Source organism: Phaethon lepturus, unplaced genomic scaffold (genome assembly GCF_000687285.1).
Source record: "Phaethon lepturus isolate BGI_N335 unplaced genomic scaffold, ASM68728v1 scaffold307, whole genome shotgun sequence".
NCBI classification, from domain to species: Eukaryota; Metazoa; Chordata; class Aves; order Phaethontiformes; family Phaethontidae; genus Phaethon; species Phaethon lepturus.
This window is the reverse complement of record NW_010550895.1, coordinates 18,066-21,002: the sequence shown is the minus strand read 5'-3', so window position 1 is coordinate 21,002 and position 2,937 is coordinate 18,066. Positions and strand designations below refer to the sequence as shown.

The window sequence follows — 2,937 nt, the reverse complement described above, 5'->3', positions numbered from 1 at the left end:
CCCTACACAAGTGGGCAAATTAAAGCATTATTAGAGAAGATATTGCTGCAAGGCTCTGTTACAGTATTTAATATTTTAAATAACTCCTGTTTGAGAAGTTAGTTGTCCTTATGAGCAAATCTTAATCCCACAACATAAATTATTTCAAAGATTTTATTAATTAGGTATCTAACAGCCTGGAGCTTGCGAATTGAGCAGACCCTGTTTTATTCATGAACACTCTTCTCAAACTTAGTAGTTAATATACTTCATAAAACTGACCTAAGAAAAAGCCATTTACTTCAAATTTGCATAATATCAAACCTATTAGGCATAATTAATTACTAAACACTCTTAAAGACACCTATTTAGAATTACTCAGCAGTGAATTTGTACAATTCTCTGAAGTTCAAAATAATTCCCTAGTAATATTTATTTTATAAACTAGTCAAAAGAAAACAGAATATTTTAACACAGTTAACAGTCATCCAACATAAGTTAGTAAGTGGCTATGACAATGTACAGTTCTGGGATCTTAAGTGTTCTGTCTACTTCTATATGCTATTAGAATAGATACTGTAAGATTAAAATTACCAGAAGAGTAAGCCTGTGTCTCAAACTATACCTTCACCACTTTTGGTAAACATGGTGCTCTCATTACTTATTTTAGCAGGACACAGGCTTTCTTGGAAAAATTCAGTACTCTGACCAAAATTAATAACAAGTACAACCACTGAAGTGATCTGAACGACCTAGACTCCTCTCCATTCTCACCCCTCTTTCTGGTAAGAGTACACACAGTTCAACTCCCTGTGATAGGTTTTACTAGTCAGAACACCACATTTACAGGAAAAGGATGGTTTAAAGCGTCCACTCTGTTTAACCAAAGATATCCATACATCTTAGACTCTACATCAGCCTCCAATAGATTTGCACACAATCAGAATCACCTCCTCAGATATTTATTTTAAAGCATTAGTTAGAATCCAACGTCCAAATGTGGTTTCAGGCTGCACATCTGTATTTTATATTGACACTTAAGTGCTACAGGTAAGACAAAAGCCATTTAAGAAAGAAGGGGAAGGGAGAGGGAGAAAGTTTGCTTTGCATAGACCACTGCATCTCCTATAGTTGGACAATCCTTAAACTAGAGGTTGAGAACTACATTTCTCTCCATTTGACTTTTATGCTGCATGCATAAAGGAACACCATCACTCCCCCGGGGCAGAGGATTTTACTCTGTCAGAGCTTTGTTTTGTGCGTAACAGTTCAGAATCACAGAATATTTTGGGTCTAAAGGGGCCTTTAAAGACCACCTAGTCAAACCCACCTGCTGTGGGCAGGGACATCTTAAAATAGACCATGTTGCTCAAAGCCTTATCCAACCTGACCTTGAACACTTCCAGGGATAGGGCATCCACAACTTTTCTGGGCAACCTGTTCCAGTGTCTCACCACCCTCAAAGTAAAGAATTTCTTCCTTATACCTAATTTAAACCTAACCTCTTTCTGTTTAAAACCACTACCCCTTGTCCTATCCCTACAGGCCCTGGTAAAAAGTTTATGCATGGTGATCACAGAAACAACCTGAAAAGGGACTTAGAATCACTTTGTCCTCTACCTCCAAAAAAATCTAGTAATCTGCATTTATGTTACTGCTGACAAATTTGTTTATACCCTGCTCTTTAAAACCACTAAGTTACTCCATAACCCACCTGACAGTCTGTTTAGCACTTTGTATGACATTACATTAGAAGGTTTTACATAAACATTTACCTTACCTCTTTTTGTTGCTACCCATTACTTAAAGCTTATTATTTCATGCCCTATTCAGAGCTACAAGTCACAGATTCTTCTGTGTTCTTGCTAGTATCATTTGAGCTCCCCAAGCAATCCACCTCTGAAGCACACTTCTCAAAAGTAGACATAGCATTCCAGTGGAGACTTTATCCATACTGAAAAAAAGGACTACTTCCCAAAAGGGAAGGACTACTTGTTATTAAAAGAGACACACTTTTCTTGCAGAAATTGTTTCAACTGTCTTTTGGAAGTTTAATCTAAAACATCTCCCTAGTTTGCTTACAACACCATTACTCCAGTCTCAAAATTGATAGTCAGAACGCATGTTGTTTTCAGCTTCTCCGATACACACAGAAGCTCTAACACTGTAGAATTCCAATTTGTCATTGAGGGGACAAAAAACTTCCAGTTAGAAAATTGAACTTGTTTTCCTGTCGTTTTGTTGGTGCACACACATACACCCACTTTCTTTTGTTCCAAAGTTCCTCTGGAGACATACATTGAAAGTCTTCTCTCCCCTCCACATTTTAAAGATGGGAAAATGGATGTTGAGCAATGCAATATGCAAAGTGATAGAAAAGTCATCTCAGTTTAGGCCACTAGTGTGTCTACTCACAAGTACTCTGGGCCACTCAAATCCAATGTAAATCTAGTTTCAATTACTTAAGTTATGAATTGGACTGCATTAATAACAATCTTACAATATAATCCAATGTAAATCTAGTTTCAATTACTTAACAAGTTATGAATTGGACTGCATTAATAAATCTGATCTTACAATAGCACATAGTGTGATGGTAAGAGGTAAATCAATAATCTTCCAATCCCTACCGTTCTCGGTTAAATTTGAGTGAATGAAGTATAGCAGGTCTCTTCTGACGTAAGTTCCACAGGTGTAAGGTATCATCAGCCAAGGCACTCACAAGAGCTCCCTATGAGAAAGAAAAAATTTTAGTCAACTTCTTTTCATAACCCTAGTATCAGCATGTCATTATTACAGTGGAAATATATTACATATTTGCTACCAGGATGAAAAAAATATTTATAAGCACGCACATCAACAGCATAGCATAGATAAGTTTTAAGTAGTAGTAATGAGATAACTGATGTGATCACACGTCACTGAATGCTCACTAACATTTGCTTCAGTGTTATACTG

At 36.6% G+C, this 2,937-nt stretch overlaps 1 protein-coding gene across 1 annotated transcript in view; it reads right to left on the bottom strand.

Annotated features, from left to right (window-relative positions):
• Window positions 1-2,706, bottom strand: part of STXBP5 (syntaxin binding protein 5 (tomosyn)) — a 79,714-nt gene extending 77,008 nt beyond the window's left edge. The window contains exon 1 of the mRNA XM_010290667.1: window positions 2,610-2,706. The gene's annotated coding sequence lies outside the window, so the exon portion shown is untranslated. The remainder of the gene's footprint in view (window positions 1-2,609) is intronic.
• Window positions 2,707-2,937: the final 231 nt, after the last annotated feature.